The 20,642-nt window shown below is 40.8% G+C and overlaps 1 protein-coding gene across 1 annotated transcript in view; it reads left to right on the forward strand.

The window, feature by feature from the left end:
- Positions 1–20,642, forward strand: part of RELCH (RAB11 binding and LisH domain, coiled-coil and HEAT repeat containing) — a gene marked incomplete in the record, with an annotated part of 1,574,926 nt that overhangs the window by 910,724 nt on the left and 643,560 nt on the right.

The following is a 20,642-nucleotide window of genomic DNA, read 5'->3' on the forward strand; positions in this document are numbered from 1 at the left end:
GTACTTGCTGGGATCAAGGCAGAGGACTTAATTCTGAATGGGGCATCCACCTGTTGCAGGATGTACACAGTCACTATAATGCAGCATGCATATCTGCAGGTAATTAAGAGGAATAGCATTTAAAGTGCATAATATATTTTGGATGCAAAAATAAATCAGTGCACCTAGGGACAACCCATGCAGACAGAAGGATGAGCAGTCTGCGTAGAAGGTATGGAAGCTGAGAATTTACCTAGAGAACCAGGCATAATGAGGCAACACTGTTATCCTCTGAGCCAATATTGTGATAAATGTTATCCTTGTGTGTTTTATACTGTGCCACACAGGGATTTAGTGGGGAAAATGAGCCAGAAGAGGAGAATTTAAGCTGCTAAGAAGATAGAGAGAACACTTCAGAAGATAAAAATCAGTTTAGGTACTGGCAAAGACTGTCCAGAGAAAACTCAGTTATTAATGGGGAGCTGCAGGGCTCTGTATTGAATCTGGTCTTGCTTTATCTGTCTGTATCTATTGCAAAGAGGAGAATGTAGTTATTTTACTGACATCCTAAAAGCACTGCTGTATTTAGGGGTGGGTGGGTGCATGTGTGTGTGTCTCTCTCTCCATGTCTTCATACATGTGTATGTATAAATTAATGTTACCACCTTTTCTGATGACCAAAGTGGGACATTTTGTATGGTAGTATGCCATTTTGCAGGATGTACCATACATACAACTAGTCTAAAGGACAGAAATTCACTTTTTTTGTCAAAATAAAAGCTTAGTCTTGCAAAATTCTGTAGTTCAGCATGTAAATATAGTGCTTGATAGAATATCATTGAAAAGGATACTGGGTTCAGATCCCCTTGGGTTATATTTTTGTGGCCTGGTAACTCAGCGGTTAGAGCACCGGTATTTTAAATTGAGTCAAGAGTTCAGATCTCATTAAGCCCTTAGCTTGTCCTTTATGTGGCAGTGCAGAGCATTAATGCTCTGACTTGTTAATGAGTTGCTTCCTGGGCCAAAAGTTCTGGGTTTGAATCTTTCCACCTTCACTTGCTTACTGTATGACCTTAAGCAACTCACTTTACTAGACAGAACTTTGGGGCAGTTGGGAATTTGGGCTAGGTTCCTTAATGATCTCTTGGACTGCATTTTTAATTACCTATGTATGCCCCTATGTAATCTGAGGTTTTTTTCTCTCTTTCATATAACATTAAGGTGCTTCAAATGTATAATTATTTTATACAAGTGGTAGAGGAAACTTAAATGGCTTTTGTTCTAAATTCTCAGGACATTTGCCGTTTGTGACATTATTTGCATAGGCTGGGATTGTCCTGCATAAAGAGGGACAGGAGTTCTGACAGATGGGCAGTATGCATATAAAACAAAAGGGACTAAAACATTTTAATTACTTGTATCTCGCTGTCTGGATCCTTAGACAAGAGCTTCCAGTTTCTCAATTTTTCTTTTAGTCTTTTGTTATGTTTTTTCCCACATATCCTAAGTTTGTGACAGAATCCCTTTAAAGCCATACCCCTAAATAATTTATTTTTATCATGTCACATAAAAATTGGTATTGCTGAACTAATTCATGTGTGCAGTTTACAGTTTTAGCATTTGTTTTGTCTTTGTTCATTTTATATCCTGAAAAGAGTTGAAACTCAGAATGTTCCACAACACTGAGATGCCCTTTTCTGGTTCTTAACTTATTATAGCCAGGCGTTTTTGCAGTTGACTCCTACTGACGCCTCTAGGCGCCAAATATTGCTTGTTCATATTTGCATTAATAATTCCAAAACCATTCTACATGCAAGGTATTAGAAGATTTCATTTTAAAGCATACATAATGGTAAACACACTTGTATTGATATTTGATGTCTGTCTAATGCAGCTAAAGATGTATTGAATATTGTTTGTATACTGTTCATTTGCATTGTAATTATTTTCATATTTCTCTAAATATCTCAACATTCAGATAACACAGATAGAACTTCATAGCCTCATATGAAAGCTCACAGCTTATAAAGACAATTCTGCTTATAAATGTGTCTTGCTTGAGTTACTAAGATACCTTAAGCCGTTTATACAGTATTTATTTTGGCTTATAAAATCCATTTGAAAGCATCAAACGGAATGAATGCCTCCAATATAAAGATTAATTTATCCGGAATAGTTTGCCATTTACAGTTTTCTAGTAACACTTTGATTCCAGAGATATGAATTTTTGTTTGAAGTGTAAGGTGCTAACTTCATTTCTTAAAAGGCTCAAGCCACACCCAGTTAGAGTTAAAGGTGTCCACTCAAAAGATCTGTACTGGAGGGAATGAGTTAATATAAGGTAAATAACAAAGAGGAAAGAAAACGTCCCTGCCTGGTTCCTCTGTTCAGGCACAACTTATCAGAGAGGAACCCTCCCACTTCAATTTTTGTATCTGATCCCTTGTATACATTCTCATTGTATCAGGGAATGCTAATGCTTCCATTGCCCTACTCAAATTCTCAGCCTACTCTGTTGAATGCTTTCTCTGCTTCATGACCACCACCAACAGTGCTATTTTACATTCTGCTGCCCTTTGGATCATCATAGTTCTATTATTATTGTCAAATGTTTGCCTTCCCTCCACAAAACCACATTGATCAATATCTGTCAATTTTGCTATTCTTTTAGTTAGTGAAGACATAAACATTTTATAACCATGATTTAGAATTGAAATGGGCTCATTTGATGCTGGGTCTAATGGTTTTTTTGCCATCTTTGTCTTACTGCCACCACAGCTTTCTTCCAAGATGTTGGCGCTTTCCCTACTTTTAAAATACTGTTAAAAAAAGCCTTCCATATCTGTATGACTTTCTTTCCTCCTAACTTCCACAGGAATACGGTCTATTCCTGGAGACTTTCCTACAAATTGATTATGTCACTGTTTTATTTTACCCCCCCCCCTCCTTCTCGACTATTAATTGCTGAGCTTCGTCTGGCTCTAACCTTGTCATAGCTAAGTCATCCATAATATTTCCATTTGTGCCTTTTCTTGATTTCCACATTCCTGTGCTTTTTACAAATTTTCATTAAATTTCCAAAATATCTCTAATACCTCTACAGGATTTCTGGTTATTTTTCTTGTTATAGGCTCCCTAAATCTGGTAACAGCCCTTTTTACTTTCTGATGCTTGAGTCATTGTGCTAAAAGTTTTTGTGCTCTGGAGTTATCATCAAAAAACAGTTGCTTAACAGCAGTCTTTCTGAACTCTCACATATTATCCAGATATGCCCTTATTTTCTCTTTAGCACTCTGCAATTGTGCCTCTCTTTGTTATGAGAGATCCCCCCTTATTTGTTACGTAACCATATCTGTTTTTTTCTACCATATTTTTAAACTCCATTTTCATTTTACCCCACTCACTAGCTATAACTTCTGAAAGAAATGTTATCTTCCATAATAACTCAAATAATTTCCACTTGCCATTATTTAAATTCCTCTCTGTTTAACAGGTAGTCAGGGAAGCGCCAGTGTCTCACCTGTACTGCCTTTTCATCCTAGTTTTGATTGGCCCATGATCTAAAATAGTTGTTGGACATGTATCCAGGTTTTGAATTAAATGCACATGTTCTTGTGAAATATAATTTCTGTTTAGTGTTGCCCAGTTGTTGTACCTTAGGGAATAGGTAAATTCTCAGAGTTCCTGCTACTGAATTCATGTTTTCCATATCCGATATTTTCATGAATTTCTTCAGAAATCTAACCGTATGTGTTATATTTTCCCTTCTAGGTCCTCTAGATACATCCTCACTGCTGCTATTTAAGTGCCAGTCCCCAACATTCAAAAATAATGTGCTTGGTATAGCCATTATGATAGGTTATTATTCCTACCTATTATAGCAGACTGCCTTTTTTTAAATATCTAGTTCCAGCTTTTGTGTTACCTGTGTCCCCTAACATTTGACAGGTTGATCCTTTATATAGCTGCTTCTTGTCATCTCCATTTGAACCTCTGTCACATTTTCAAGACTTTTTGTTTTAATGAAAACCATCAAACAAAACAAACACACACACACACACACACCAAACACCACCATAACCTATTAACTTAAAACAAGGACACAAAATACATACATCTTCAAATAATGTTTAACCCTGCTGATGGGGAAAATTGGCCCAAATACCCAGCTGCACCCACAGGCATTGACTAACCTATAATTAATGTTATTCATGCAAAATCACATCTTACAGCCTATTCTCCTGCTTCCACTAATTGCTGTGTGTTCTTGTCATATCCTTATTCCCCTCCCAGAGGTGAAAAACAGGTTATATTCTTTCAGAAAATATTAGCAACTTCATTAGAAACCAGGAGCAGCGTGTAAAAGCCAAAAATAAACTAGGGCCTTGGCATACGCTTTCAGGGTTCAGAAGTTTTCAGCACAGTAAAGCACTTAATTAGTTAATTAGAATATTACTAAATAGAGCAATAGAATATACCGGCATGCATATGAATTGAAATGAAAACATAAAGCAAGAAATATTTCAGTTGAAACAAATGTTTATAGAATAACAATAATTATAACAATAATAATAATAAGTCAGTTGAATACAAAATGCACATATCCTTACTTTTACCTGAGGTGTTAATTCATTTTTGTTTTTTACACATTGCTCCTGATTTCTAATAAAGTTGCTTTTCTGTGCCAAATGATGTTTTCATGTCCGTTATGTTTTAGCCCTTATAGGCCTCAGTTACTTAGATGCCTGTATTCTCCTTTGCATATCACATCTTTGGTTTGTAGGATTTGTAAGAAACTGGCAGAAGACCTGTTTACAATATGTTAGAGCTTACACCAAGCTCTTCTTCAGTTTTCTTTGGTCTCCTGGCCTGCCAAAAATTAAAAAAAAAATCATTTTCTTCTCCAAGGAGATCAGATTTTTCTTTTGAAATGAGTGAGGTGTAGACTATACTTGACAGATGTACCTCCTCATAGGATAAATTTTCAGATAGTAAGGAGCCACTTTTGTCAGGCTTACCACCAAGTGACATCTTCCTTGGTAGTCCCACAGCCTTATCAGAGTATGTTAAATGGGAGTCCTGTGAAATGTCAGAGACAGAATAGATGTGTCTTGATATGCACAAGTCCAAGCCTGCTCCTGTACCATCATTTTTTGAGGCATCAGAGATTCCTTGTTTATTGGATCGTAATTCTCAGCCATTTGTTCCAAAGAACTCCAATAGGGTTTTACATGGTTCATTAGGCTTTACAGTATTTAACAAGACTCTGATGGCATACCTGGCTGTGGTTTTCATAGATGAAGCCAGGGCCACCAGATTAACTCCAGGCCCCAGTACTCTCCTGCAAAAATAGATCAGGGAATTGCAAAGGTTTGGGGGAAAGTATAACATCTGCTACAATCACCATGAAGGACATTACTTATCAGAACCATTTGACAAAATTTCAGGGAGTGGTCCCAAAAAAAATTTTTTTTGAAGAGATTTCCATACAGACGATTGATAAAACCGTGAAAGTTCAAGTGTCAGGTTAGCTCAGACAGCACAGAAAGTGGGCAGGCATATCTTGAAATATGTGTACATCATTGCGGGCTCAGCGTCTAGAGCAGCAGTTGTGGAGTCCATCATGATGGAGCATAAGGCCTGGATTATTAATCAAGTTATCTGAAGAGGTAAAAGGGACAATTCATAATACACTCTTGGGCAGAGATCTCCCTTGCATGTAATTTTCAGAAAGGTGGAAGAAGGAAAACATCTGACACAGATATCCTTCAGAAGGGCCTCACAGAGACGGATAACTGGTGCCAGAGCCATGGCCTAAAGTTAAACGCCAAGAAATGCATAGTCATACCCTTCGGGAAAAACAAGGTTACCCCTAGCTACCATATAGGTGGCAATCCACTGAGCACAGAAGAAGTCATCAGGGATCTGGGGACCCAGGTTGACAGTAGCTTTTTGACACTCATGTTGCTAAAGTAGTTAGGAAAACCTTCTACATTGCCCACCTGATCATGAAGGGATTCACATCTAGATCAAGGGAGGTCATCGTCCCCCTGTACTCATCACTCATTAGACCTATGATTGAGTACAATGCCCCATTCGGAATGTATCTGACCTGACACCTGCAGCAGCTGGAAAGGCCCCAAAAGTTCCTCACCAAAAGGATAAAGGGTCTCAAAAATATGTCTTATGCTGCCCGACTGAAAGAACTCCAGCTCTATTCAGTCTCATACCGCTTGCTCAGAGGTGACCTGTGCCTGACATACAAGGCCATGTCAAACCCAGATTTGATGAATATGCTTCACCTCAAAAAATCTAGATCCCTCAGAACCACAAGGGCGGGAGACTTAAACCTTGACACGGTTATTAATAGAACGTGCTGGAGGGACAGATTCATCACCCAGAGACTCCCTATGCTGTGGAACAAAATCCCGGTACATGTGAGGCAGAGCACCTCGCTGGCCTTGTTCAAGAGGAATCTTGACCAATGGATGGGAGATCGCAGATATACTCCAGGGATTACTTCAGTGTCGCTGCTTGACAGAGGCACAGCAAAATAATAGGCATAGTTTTATTCAAACTAAAGGGGTGGCGAAAGCCACATAACTATGGGCTAGGCTTATAAATGCCCTTGGGCAGATAGCCTAGTATGAACCTATGAACCTATAAAGATAGTTGAGCAACTCTTCCAACTTCTCATTTCCAGGTACAGCAGAACTCAATGTTGTCCATTATTCTAGCATCAGATCAGTCATCAGCATACAAACAGGAGAGAGTCTTTGAGAAACAAAAATGCCAGTGGAAAAACATTGGTACATCAATGACCCCCTGCTGGCAGTAACTTCACAGGATATACTCTGATCGGTCATTACTACACAGGCAACCCAGTCCTACTGTACCTTCCCACCTCAGTTCTTAACTCTTCATCTGCAAGAAGACAGGCCGAACCTTTACAGAAAGAAAGGATTAAGATAATTCCTTAAAATGGAAAAGCTGAGTCAGGGAATCTCAGATTTTTCACCCTTGTTCAAGTTTGCTGTATCCACAATTTTCTTTAAAAAGTAAAATAAACTGTCCCAGAAAGCTACTGGTAAGCAAAGATGTAAAAAGCAATGTCAGGGAGGTTCCAAAAAAAGCAGGAAGCCTCATGAACAAAGGGCAGTCTGAATGACTGAATGATTATTTAAGGGACTGCCATCTCCCTCACCTTGGTAGTCTTGTAATCCTTTCAGAAAATATAAACATCCATTTCTCTGGCAGCAGATAGTTTACTGCCATCTCCCTCACCTTGGTAGTCTTCTAATCCTTTCAGAAAATATAAACATCCATTTTTCTGGCAGCAGATAGTTTCAGACAGAATGGTTTCTGAGAATAATCAGTCAAGATTACAGATGACAGTGGGAGTTTCTCCCACCTTTTGAAGGAGTTCTTCTCACTCACCAGGCCAGACACTTCTTTTCCCCTACTGACTGTCAGCATATGTTTCCTCAGGGGGCCGTAGCATCTGCCCCTCCTCCTCACTTAGGGGAAGAATTTTATTCCAGGGAATTCCATGTGTCAAAGAAAAAATTGTCTTGGAGATCAGTACAGTAGCTTTCCTTTCTGAATCTTGCTATGGTAGTACCAGAGTTCAAAATGCTGTCACTTCGCAACTTGTTCCCCTTATTCCTCATTTGAGTTTTCTAGTGACCTTTGATTTAGATAACACCATCGCATTCCTGTAGTTTCAGTTTTCAGATGCTCTTTAGTGTTTTCTTTGTCTGTATCACATTCTCAGTTATCTGTATTACCCTTTGGTTTAGCTACTACTGTTCCAAGGGTATTCACAAAGTGACTGGCTCCCGTGAGAGCCTATTTCAGACTGCAAGCTATTTGTATTTTTCCATATTTAGATGACTTATCTTTACAGTCTTTTTCAAAGTGTTAAGAATCACTCAGTTGGGGAAGGGATCACCTACACAGGCTGGAGAGTTTGTGCTGGAGACACCAAATTTCTCAGAATCCAGGTCTCCTAGTCTTCCTTCCTGCTCCAGCGCAATCGGTCACAACAGACATCTCGGACTTTGTTTAGGGAGTAGTGTGCATGGAAATAAAGGTGTGCAGGGTCTTTGGAATAAAAAAAGACGCATCAAAACACACAAACATAAAAGAGATGGTGGCTCTTAGAAACAAACTGAACTCTCTCAACTGTTTGTGGTGTCAGGACATCTACAAATGTTTACATACAACACCAAAGTAATGTCTGTAAAGTAGCAAGGAGGGGCGGAATCAAATCTTACTTTGTAGACTAGCTGTGTTAGTCTGGGACATAGCTTTTCAGTGCAATCTCACCCTACAGATATCTTACATACCATTAGAGCAAAATTGTGTGGCAGATAAGGACCAGGACAGACCCTCAGGAATGGAAATGGAGTCCGAGGATCTTTCAAGAATTGATCCAGCTGTGAGGAGCACCTCATATATATTTGTCTGATTCCACTCACAACAATCAGTTGGCAATATTCTGTTCCAGGACTACATGCAAGAAGGTGTGGAAGACAGAAACATTTTTATTTGATGTTAATCTTCGTTCATTCCTTACTGATGGGTTTACCGATTCTGCCCTCGGAACCGAGCCGGCCAAATATCAAGCTTGTGTCAGCCAAATACTCTCGAGCCAAAGTCCTACCCAGAATGCTCTGCTCCCTGTTACCTCAGATCTTGTTTGCCGCATTGCTATACAGCCACTGTCTTCAGCTAAGTGTCTAATTTTTTGAAAGTTTTATACATTGTTCTTTAAAGTTTTTCAGATAGTTTCTACTAATATTTTCCTACCCTATCTTATACTTAAGACTCTCTCTCTTTAGTCTATTTCCCTTTATTACCCTTTTCTTACCTTTGAGGTAGTTCTTCATTTCCATCATTGGTAAGCTTTCTTTCTCTCGTCTTACCCTTTTGGGTACCCTTTCCTCTTCTTTTTGGTACTGTTCTTCTCTACATCATTATGTAGAATAAGAAAAGTAGCATTGGTTTTAAGCAGTGTAAGGATTGCGGACGTACGTTACCCCTTTCCAATGGCCATGACTTATGTGGCTACTGTCTGAATGTCTCTCACCTTTCTGTGGATCCCCCATGTGGGATTTGTAGAAATTTTTCAACCAGGTCTCTCTTAACGAGAGGAAGAATAAATTAATATTGAAAGGTCTTCTCAGATCTCCTTTCTGTCCATGCAGGTACAGTTCCCTTTGGCATCATTGGTACAATCCCATTCGGCTCCGAGTACAATGTTACTGTCCTCCACGGTGCAGACATTTTTGGCACCAACATGTTCTTCGGTGCAGTCCTCCTCAGCACCGTCCTTGTTACCGGTGCAGATACTTTCCTCGATGTCAGCACAGTCCTTGTTACCGGTGCAAATACTTTCCTCAATGTCACTGTACCCATCGGGGCAGACTTTTACCTTTATGGCGCAGACACCTTCAACTTCTATGGTGCTGACGTCAGCACAGACTACTTCCACACTGTTTTCTGTGGTGCAGACGTCCTCTGTTCTGGGCTCTGCACCTCTTGAATTAGCAAGGACCAAATATTCTCCTTCCTTGGATCCATTTGCTGGTAGTCAATATAGTCTTTTTCTAGAAAAGCCAGAATCGCTATCCGGTCTCTCTATGAGGTCAACCGGGAGCCAGTCTGAGCAAGATGTGTTGCGGCTTGTTGACCAGTTGCTTGTGGCCAGAGGTCTCTCTCACCCATCGAAGTCCACGTTCCCTCCTTCAGGTGAACGTACATCTCCTCAAACTCCAGTGTACACTCCTCCTTCGACTTCCACCCAAGTATCGAAGCCTATTACTCCGACAGCAGCTTCCCTTCCTACGACTCCAATAGTGGATCTCACTTTGGAACTGGAGTCGTCTTTGTGGCCGTCGCTGCACTGGGCATCGGGCTCTACTCAGGCCAGTGGTTGTGCCATGGGGGAGGGCACTCCTGGTTCCACACCGATTTTTTTTCTATGGCGCCCTCCAGGAATCCTCTCTGTCTCACAGTCCTCTTGAGACTCCTGGTCTGTGGTCAGCTCATCAGGGCAGGGTGTAACCCCGGTTCTGAGGTTGTTGTGCTCTATTCCGGGCTCCTGTCCCTCCTTGGGTGGACCAGCCGTCCAGGCCATGGAGAGGGTGGTTGCCTCCACTGGCAAACCCCACGTCAGAGTTCACTCCCCCCTCTGTGCCGCAACTGTCACAAGCCACAACCACCGGGCACAAGGGCCTCAGATTTCTCCTGAGGAGACCCCCTCTTTGCAGTCTCCTCCAGAACCTCCCACTGAGGAAGTACCCCGCAAAGTATTGTGCAAGAGGAAGCACATGGACTCCACCGAGGAGTCGACTGAAGATACGGATTTTGATGATGGGGAAGGGGCCCCATGGTCACCCTCTGATGAGGTTTCCTTTGGTGACATCCTCGAGATCCTTAGAGGGGTGACTGGAAGTCCTCTAATCCTACCTCTGAGGAATCCATATTCCTGCAGGCCTTTCATGCCTGGCCCCCTACCTCCTGGGTCATCCCGCCAGCCGATGAGCTTGTCCAGCTCACATTGAAGGTTCCTGACACCCTGGAAGCGATACCAAGGAGACCAGATAAAATATTATCGCCCCCAGCTAAGCACCCACATTGGTCGCAAGGTCTTCCCCGACATTCCACCCAGTCAAAGGGAAGCAGCAACACACTAAATCAAAAATCTGCTACAAAAGAGTCATCCAGGCAGTCCCCCCAGACCAGATAGGATCCGGTTTTTACTTGAGATTCTTTTTAGTGCCAAAAAAGACAGGGAACTGGAGACCATTTTTGGATCTCAGCACACTGAACAAATTTGTAAAACAGAGAAATTCCGGATGGTCACGGTTCAGTCTATCCTTCCTCTTTTGGATGAAGACTATTGGATGTGCTCTGTATTACCACATAAAAATGGACAAACGCTCAAGAAGATATCTCTGCTTCTGCATAGCCAGTCACTACCAATTTTGAGCTCTGTCCTTTGGTCTCTCTACAGCCCCCAGAGTGTTCACCAAATTCATGGCAGTGGTTATCGCTCACTTGCAACTTCAAGGATTCCAGGCATTTCCATATCTGGACAACTGGCTCCTCACCGCCCCCACCAAGCGTCTACTGGAAGAAAACCTGCACTACACTGTCTTCACAACACAAAGCCTGGGAATCACCATCACCTGGGAGAAGTCCAACATAACCCCAGCTCAGTCTCTCAAATTCATTGGGGTTCTGTTGGACACAAGAAATTGCACAGTATCTCTTCCAGACCACAGGTTTCAACGAATAAGGCAACAGGTTCAACCGCTACTCTGTCACCACAAATCACCCACTCGATCTATACTCCAACTCTTGGGGTCAATGGCAGCCTCGATCACCATTGTTCCTCTAGCCAGATTACATTTGAGGCTCCCTCAGTGGTTACTTCTCACTCAGTGGTACCATCTACAACATCCTTTGTCTTTTCAGATAAGTGTAACTCAAAGATGCAAGCAAGATTTACTCTGGTGGACATCTCAAAATCCCCAACAATGGTCTCGCCCCTTCAGTCCCCATCAACCAATAGCCACGGTGACCACAGATGCCTCCCTGAAAGGGTAGGGGGGGGGCTATGTCAGGAAAACCCGGTCCAAGGCACCTGGAATGAGACAGAGGCCCTTTTGCATATCAATGTCCTGGAACTGAGGGCGGTGCTACTTGCGTTGCAAGCATTTCATTCCATCCTTCCATAAGGGACTATTGTGATCCAGTCAGACAACATGTCAGTGGTCTGGTACATCAACAAACAAGGGGGCACCAGATCTTACCTGTCATGCCGTGAGGCCTTGAGAATATGGCAATGGGTAATAGCTTCCAACCGCTTTCTAATTGCAATTGCACATTCCCGGGAGCTCCAACGTGATAGCGGACAAATTGAGCAGGTGCATTCTGCAACCTCACAAGTGGTCCCTCAATCCTGTGATAGCGGCAAGAATTTTCAACCACTGGGGCCAGCCTTGCTGTGACCTATTTGCCTCCCCAACCAACTACAAGTACAGCAACTATTTTGCCCTGATCCCCCCTCGGGGACAGTCACCGAGAGACGCTCTAGTCCACGCTTGGCCCTCGGGTCTATTTTATGCTTATCCTACTTTTCCCCTCATCTCCCAATTTCTGAAGGAAGCATGACAGTTGAAGTGGTCCTCATTGCTGCATATTGGCCTCAACAAGTCTGGTTCCCCTTCCTCTGGCCTAACCTGATAGATCAACCGTGGATTCTCAATCCATCCCCAACGTTGATCTCCCATCTGCAGGGTCTGAATCACCCCAATCTAACACCCTGAAACTGACAGCTTGGTTTCTCCACTTCCAATGATTTCCAGGCAGGAAAACCCCTCGTCCTCCATGCGCAATATTCTTATTGCATCTCATAAATCATCCACCAAACTAATCTATCTTAATAAATGGAAAAGGTTCTCTCTATGGGCAGCAAATCAACAATTAGACCCCTTGTCGACCCCATTTTCAGAGGTTTTGGATTACTTATCACATCTTTTCCACTCTGGGGTGTCTGCATCTACTATTCGTGTGCATTTAGCTGCCATCTCAAATTTCTACATTGGTTTTCAGGATTATTCACTTATGTCACATAGACTCTGTAAAACTTTCTTGAAGGGGTTATCCACCTAGAACCTCCCTTTAGAGAACTGGTACAACCTTGGGATTTGGCATTGGTTCTGCAAGCTCTAACAGCCCCCCCCCCCCCCTTTGAACCTGTGTCTACATGTGATGTGAAATATCTCTCTCTTGAAAAACTTTGTTTCTGATTGCTATCACATCGGCCAGATGCCTGTCAGAACTTCAAGCCTTGTGCATTAAACCTCCCTGTCTTATCTTCCATAAGGATAGGGTATGACTGAGAACTAATTCTTCCTTTTTACCAAAAGTGGTGTCAGAGTGGTCTATCAACTAATCTATTGCTCTCCCAGTGTTCTTTCCTAACCACTCTAACAAGGGAGACTATTGCCTGCACTCCTTAGATGTTCATAGACAATTATGTTTTTATCTGGACAAAACAAAATCTACCCGTAAATCAGACCAGCTGTTTCTGGCCTTTTTCTGGATCTAAACGAGGTCATCCTGTCTCAAAAGTTACATTGGCTTCATGGTTGAGAAAATTGTATTACCTTTATCTACAACAAAAATAACGTCACTTTGCCTCACAGAGTGAAAGCACATTCTACAAGATCTATGGCAACTTCAGCACCTTTCCATGCTAAGGCTTCCCTCAATGATATTTTCTCAGCTGCGACTTCGGCAAAACCTCATACCTTTATTCTTCATTACAAATTGGACTTGGCCTCCAGAGGTAGAGCTTCGTTTGGCTCCATGTTGCTCAGGAATGTCCTTCCATTAGAGCCACCCAGGGATACAAGTAGCTGGGGACTCTGCCCCATCAGTAAGGAATGAACAAAGATTAATAACATCAGATAAAGAAGCTATGTCGTACCATAATGTGTTCCATCTGTGCTGTTGATCTTCATTCATTCATTACTTCCCACCCTCCATCCCCCCTCCGGAGGTTCCTGGTTGATCTCTTATACTTCTTTATTGTAGGTCTGTTATGACCAGAGGTAGCCTCTACTTTTATCTGTCAACTTGCAAACTTGATCTGAGGTAACAGGGAGCAGAGCATTCTGGGTAGGACCTTGGCTCGAGAGTTTTTGGCTGACACGAGCTTGATATTTGGCCAGCTCGGTTCCAAAGACGGAATCGATAACCCATCAGTAATGAATGAGCTAAGCTCAACAACACAGATGGAACTTTATGGCAAGACATAACTTTTTTTTCCTCAGTCAAGGTTCATTTATCAGCCATTTCAGCATGCCTGCCCATGGATCCTTTTCTTTCAATGCAATCTCGTGTGAATGAAAATGCTTTTGAAAGGGTTGTTGCATAAGAAGTCTCATAGAAGACAAAATGGCTCCTCAATGGAATATTAATTTTGTTTAGAAAAACAAAATTGTGCTTCATTTCAACCAGCTTATCATGCTGACTTGAGAATCTTACTAATTGCTCTGACCTTTGCAAGAAGAGTATCCGAGCTGCAAGCTCTCATGGTGGATCAGCCTTATCTCATTTTCCACAAAGATTAGGGTTCCTTAATAAATAATCCTACATTTATGCCTAAAGTATTATCCAAGTTTATCTTAAGCCAGTCTACCCATCTCCTGGTCTTTTTTCTAGAATCTAAAATTGAGAGAGAAAGGATACTCAATACCTTGGATGTTCACAGACCACTCGCGTACCATCTTGACAGAACAACAGTTTTAAGAACATCTTATCAGTCATTCATTTTTTTGTTAAGGTAAGGAAGAAAGGACAACTGTATCAGAACAGACTATTTCAAAGTGGTTGTCTCATGATGTTCCCTATTGTTATACCCACTACAACAAAACAATTCCAGGCAGGATGAAAGCTCACTCTACCCAGGCCTGGGATTCATCTGATTTATCTGTTTATTATTTTTTTTTTTTGGAAAAGATTGTAGAAGTATTCTAGAAGCAGCAATGTGATACCCTGTGCAGACTTTTGCAAAGCACTATAAACTAGATTCCTTCTCCAGGTCTAGGACACGCTTTGCTAGGACCATTCTCCAGTGTCCAACCTTTTTCGCTCAGGCGCCACAACATTCTTGGCAAGGTTTAGTAGGGCTACATTACCATGACCAACAGGTGTCTGTCCATTCAAAACAGTCTATTATAGGACATACCAAGGGTCGGATAAAATGCCACTGTGGGCTGGATTGTGTTCCTAGGGTCACCTGTTGGATATCCCCTGCGCTTCTGGACCCTCACCCCCCCCCCCCCCGGTCATGTTAGGCAAGCAGTGATGTCCACCGGGGGGTTAATTTTTGAAATAATGCATGTCCAGGTGAGATGTTGAGCCTCTGCAGATGTAGAAGGATGTATATCAACAATAACAAACAGCCTGGAGGGCATTATTATCCTTAGAGAATGGGCTGTTTGTCATATTGTTTTGTATTTTTTTCAGTTACTATATTATCTTTTTATTTTTTGATGTAAAATAGTTCTTCATCCTAATGTTTCAAACTTGCTGCAGTGTAAGTATTTTTTGTTTTTGGGAGGAAGCATTTTACATGCAAAGTATAAGTTATGTAAGTATCCTTATGTTTGCATGCATTAGTGCACAACCTCATTCAGGAACACAGACTCACTGTCATAAACAAAAGATACACACATGCGCACACACACACACACACACACACACACACACACATACATTCAGAAACACAGGCAGGCAGACAAACAGACTTGCATACTTATACAAAGATAGAAACAGACTTACACACACACACCAGTTAACAGCCACTTTGATGAGGGGGAACACATTACGTTCTCGGGTATCTCCTTCTGAGCAAATGAATGCAAGAAGAAAAAATGCATAGAATGCAAGGCATTTAAACTATCCCCCCAACTGTTCCTGATTTTGCTGTTTAGTGCTGTATGTTTCTTTTTCAGGTAAATCATTGATGAATATAGTCAAAAATACTTGACGTTAAATTTCATACCTCCTCTTGTTTTTATGAAACCATGCTGATGTACTGCCTGGTGCAGTCAGCACACACTGTCTTGTTCTTATTTATACTTTCACTCACTCCCTCAAGCACAAGCTTATTAATTTTTATTTAGTTCCTTTTTACTCTTACTAAACAGAGCTAAGCAGCAAGGCTGTGTTTAGACAGGATAAGAAAATGTCCGTTTGTTTTTCTAAGTGTCAAAGATTCACAGTAGTTAAATATGCTGCTGTGAAGCAGCAGACTAGTTTTTCGCAAGACATTACATGTACATTAACAACCTGCTGGAAAACATTCATTTTTCAGTCCGTGTTTAATGTACAGTTTTCCCATTCTGTAAGCTATGATAATCTACCAGTATAATTTGGGTTTACTGTAGAACAGATCTATATGAAGAACCTATTTCAGCTGTGTAAATAAGCTTACCATAGCAGTAGATGTTTGAATGATCATTGTCATACTAATAATCTCCATTTGTCCCCCTTATTTTTGTTTGCTTTTTTTTTAATGCAATTTGGACTTTTATTGTTATATTCCTAGCATTGGCCTCTCAAGACTGTAGTCTTCTCCCTGTTGGTATAGATGCACTGAAGGGCTTGGCACCCAAATATGACTTTTAGATAGTCCATCTTTGGAAGCTGGTTTGTTGTCTCCTTAGCAGGATATAATCCATACAGGCTAGTGCAGCACTGATCAGTCAAACGTTTTTATTATAGTAAGTTTACTTACACAGCTGTACTTTTCATTTAGTATTACAAAAATGTTTATACATAATTCTATTATTTCTTACCAAGAAATGTACAATGTTTAAGGAGTGATGTGTTGCTTTAAAATATAATAAGCATATAATATAATATAAGCATGGATAATGTAATTGTTAAATTTAATACAGACAAAAGTCATCTTTTAGGTATTTAACAAATAAGAAAGTCTTAATTTAAAGCATTATTTAACTGTATTCTGGTAATAGAAAAGTTATTGATTTTTATCGGAGTATATTCATTTATCATAGTAAATCATCATGTTACATAATATTAATGGTAAAGGTCAGTTGGCTGCAAAATTTAGAGTATAAATTGACAGTTACTGACCCCCAGTTGGACCTTTATGATTGATTCTCATTTTTCCAGCCTGAATAAAAATCATAAATGTACTTGTATTGAAATCCTATGCCCATACTACATCATTTTGGAAAGTGTTTTTGTGTACGTCCATTCCTAGGTCTCTTCATACCTCCCACAAAAATGTACATTTTTTGAGTAATAAAAGTACATCCTTGAGATGTAATATTCAACAGAAAGTTGATTGGAACATATTTTTTCTGTTCAGGATTATATACATTTTGGCAAGATGTTATTAAAATTGTTCAAGCCATATGTTTGAATAAAGGTGTTTTATCAAAATTCTCAATACTGTTTAATGTCCTAGTTCATATTTACATAGACACATTGCAAAGAGAGCTTTTGTTACAAATATAGCTTTTGCTGCATTTTGGCAATTGCCTTCATGTTTAATGCTTTGCATTTATATAGACATTATTTTATGTAACAAGTTTAACTGTTTTATTTCATTGTATTGTACAGAAGTAGTCAGTAAATGTTTTAAGAAACAAATGTACTTAACTTCAGTATAGTATGTCTGAAGGGCTTAATTTAGCATGTAGAGATCTGGCTGTTATAACAAATGTGAAAGTATTTTAGGATTCTGAAAGCTGATTGGGTGCACTTTGGCCCTTTGAATGACTCCGTGGTGATGTACCAGCTTTTTGTGTTATGATTGAAACGCATATCACCTATCATCTTTGAATCCTGGCAGAATAATCTAAGGACGCCTCCATTTGCACCATGCCATACAATGTACAGGGTTTTGCTATCTTTTTCTTGCCCTCTTGGCAGTCAACTGTCCCATCTAACACTTAATATCCTTTTTATGCACATGCCCTACCTATTTTGAAGCTAGCTCAGGTGTTTCATAATATTCTGCACTCATCACATTGTTGGCTGAGTACAGGGCTTGCTGTGGACCTGTTTCTCAAGTGTCCTCTTAGCAGTCTTTAGCTACAGTGCTTTTACACTGATGGGCAACTCTTGCTGCTGCACCACCCAGCCTGTGCCGGGTTTTCACTGTGAGACCTGGTCATTCCCTTCCCTGTCCTGTGGGGAAGCTTGCTTCAGCACCTCGCTTTCAGCAGTTTTTATTTATTTTAATTATGTAGGTAAACTGGACCATGAGGGCCATTTATAAAGACATAACCTTGTAAAAACACAAAAACTCGAAGACCGGGCTGAGGTAAAAGATAAAAATAAATAACCTCTGTTACTGTTGCATCTGTATTTAGAGTACATTCAGAAAAGGAAATTTAGATATGAGGTTGGGTGTGAAGATTAATAAAATGTTATAATGAGGCTGCAAGGAAGAGGAAAATACACTGTGATCAAAGTGATCAAGGAAGAAAAGGAGACTAATTAGAAAGTTACATGAGACAGTCTTCAGAATAATGCAGCTACAGTTCAAGCACTGTGTCACAGACCCATCTGCCATTCATTGGTTAGGAGATGAGGATTCTGTCTTCATGGGTTAGGTTCGGTGGCATCTGCTTGAACCTAATCATTGGGACTGCAGTTTGGTGTTCATGTGCACCTCAGAACCAACTTTGCTTGTATCAGTTGACTCTAATAATATGTATTTTGAAAACATAATTGACTAAGTTGCCCAGTCTAGCCATGTTTCTAACCCTTTTTTGGTTTTAAAGCCTGAGTCTTTTCATTCTTCTCCTGTGATGGCCTAAATCATCCAACATGCATCATATTTTGTCATGGCACTTGTGTTCCTATGAACTTATACTTTGTTGGCCAGATATTCCATTGTTTTCTTTTCGTATTTGCCTTGATAACTTCATTTTGAATTACAGACAAGATAATTCTGTGGACCTCCCCTTTGTACTTATGATATTAGCCTATATGGTAAAAAGAAGCATTCTGTTTGTCCACTGGATGCCTTGTACCATATTCAGCATGATAAACATTCTTCTGATATAACTAGTAACGAAGACTGCATGTTGGTATATAAATTTTGTTCCCGACTGTGCCACCAGAGTTTGGGCTAGAGGACTAATTGGGAGAGAGGATGCAGTTAGACGTAGCAGCTGATTGCGAGCTTTTCTCATCCAAAGAGAGGGTATGGGGCTTCTCTCAGAAGTTTCTCACATAGTTTAGAATATAATGCTGCTGCAGTCTGCTTACATCGACATACCGCTAGCCTTAATCTGAAAGTGCTGTAGACTTTTATTATAAGAGGGTATGCACGTGCCACAGGTCTTCTGGGTACATTGCTTGCAGAAGAATGGACAGCTTTAGAGTTATATGTAATCCTCTGGCCTGACATCACCAAGCTATAATGGCGCAAACTATTCTGCAGATTGCTAGTGTCTGTAGTCTTGTTTTTAGTAACATTAGTGATGGATAATTAACGCTTCAGCAGTTGGTTGAGGACAAAGGAACTGTGGGTGCATTTTACCAGGCAGGCAGTTTGAGGTGAAAAACGTTCATTGTTCTAGAAAAAAAGAAGAAACAGGCAGGGACAGAACTCTTATATTCCTGTGGTTAGCTTCCAGTTGACTGGTTATACCAAAATACATATGCACATTGAGCAGTGTTCTAGAAAACTCCTTGAAGGAAGTTGAACAAGGAGCTGCCCTTGCAGAGGTAGTTGCTCATGTGGAAATGAGTAGTAAGGATCCTATTACCTTATTTGTGCATTGGACTTGAGTAGAAGGTGGGGGGGTATCATAGAAATCTTGAGCATGTTATGGATGAAAAATAACAGACAAATGTGCCTGTACTTTCTGTGAATCTGCATATCTTTTGATTGAGTTAAATGTATTGGACAGTATTTTGTGTTGCTAGCCTCCTATTTGTAATTACATTTTCTTACTATACTGTTGCATAATGCTTTGTTTGGTGATGGGTTGTAAAGTATGAGATCCAGATATTTATTTTTCTTTAATTGCTGTGGGACATGGAATGGCTCCAGTGTGTTTTGTAGCAAGGAAGTCTGGATTGGCACAAGATGTTCTTCGTGTTTCACTGTTGCAGTCATCACTTTTGGGTTATCTGCTTGCAGTAGCCCTCAGTCGGCCTGATTAACAAAGTCTTGAATCCTGTGTCGATTGCTGTCCCTTCTTCTGTGACATCAGGTCGTCAGGGGTATAAAACATGCAGCCGATGCCATTACATCAGTCTTTCTTGCCGTGCGGTAGCAGAAGTAGTTCGCAAGTGCCGGTTGGCTGACTCCTGAAATTTTTGTTTTCGAGTTTCAGAATCAGTCTTCAACTAAAAACTAAGTACCCAGTTGGGGAAACTTTTTCTTGCTCTAAACCGATGTCAGTAAAAGTAAATAATTGCATTACTTGTGGAACGCAAATACCGCATAAAGATTTTCATTCGTACTGCATTCCTTGCCTTGGCCCTGACCACGAAGTACCTCGCTGTTGGTTTTCTGCCTTATTTAAACCACGAACTATCCGTTGTCGGTATATTTTCACTTTTAAATATTTTGGTGCTCAGTTCAGTTATCCTGATATGTCTTTGTTAAGCCATCCGACTACCGACATTCCAAAAAAAACGCAAAGATAAAGACAGAGACAGGCCGCCTAGGTCCAAAGCTGCCGACGACTCTTCTCCTAAGCCAGTCACCAGTTCGCTGGTACTCAGTGAGGTGCTTTCGCAGCCACTAATACCTGCTACTTCAGATTCTGCTGAGACCCATTCAGAGTCCGGTATGCCACAAGATGCTTCAGCTGTGGAACCTGTGGATGTCTCTATCTTGGATGGGTCCGTAGCCGCTGTGCAGGCACTGGCTTTTGAGGGTGTATTCAGGCCTACTGACTTGCATATTAAACTGACACCATCTTCTTCTTCAAGGCCTAAATCTCGAACCATGCTTAGAAAACTGAAGCCCAGACCGCATGGTCAGGCCTCCATGCCTAAAAAACAAATGATAAGAATGGCTGAAGACCTTATTACTTTAATCACGGGAAGCCAGCCTTCCCCCTCTGAGACATAGGACTGAG

The sequence above is a fragment of the Protopterus annectens genome, chromosome 3.part0, assembly GCF_019279795.1.
Source record: "Protopterus annectens isolate FY-2018-M chromosome 3.part0, PAN1.0, whole genome shotgun sequence".
In the NCBI taxonomy this organism is placed as follows: Eukaryota; Metazoa; Chordata; order Ceratodontiformes; family Protopteridae; genus Protopterus; species Protopterus annectens.